The sequence below is a fragment of the Mesitornis unicolor genome, unplaced genomic scaffold (assembly GCF_000695765.1).
Source record: "Mesitornis unicolor isolate BGI_N332 unplaced genomic scaffold, ASM69576v1 scaffold32252, whole genome shotgun sequence".
In the NCBI taxonomy this organism is placed as follows: Eukaryota; Metazoa; Chordata; class Aves; order Mesitornithiformes; family Mesitornithidae; genus Mesitornis; species Mesitornis unicolor.
Window position 1 is genome coordinate 1,767 of NW_010171743.1, and position 378 is coordinate 2,144.

Below are 378 nucleotides of genomic sequence, written 5' to 3' on the forward strand. Positions count from 1 at the left end.
GGGTGCGTTTGGGGGGCCAGGAGGTGGTGGGGTGGGATCAGGGGGTCGAGGGTCCCAGGAGACAGTGGCCAGCGGGGTGGGACAAACCACTTCATGTCTCTCATCCCTGGGGAGGATGAACAGAGCCGCCCCCGGGGTTGCATCCATGGGGCTTCAACCTCAGTCATGCCCCAGAGGTGCCAGTGCCACCCCCAGGGTCACAGCTCAGTCTCTGTCCTCCCCTCTGCTCCCAGCTGTGGGCTGCAGCAATGCCACAATGGGACTGGGGGGGGAAAGGGGGTCATAGCACCCCCTAAAAACCCGTCCTGTGCCACCCTTGCTGGGAAGTGCCATCTCCAGCGGGGCTGGAGCAGGAGCTGGGAGTGGAGAAGCCTCTTC

The 378-nt window shown here is 64.6% G+C and overlaps 1 protein-coding gene across 1 annotated transcript in view; it reads left to right on the top strand.

Annotated features, from left to right (window-relative positions):
• CD164L2 (CD164 sialomucin-like 2) overlaps positions 1-378 on the top strand; it is a gene marked incomplete at its 5' end in the record, with an annotated part of 1,164 nt that overhangs the window by 378 nt on the left and 408 nt on the right. The gene's annotated exons all lie outside the window — the stretch shown is intronic.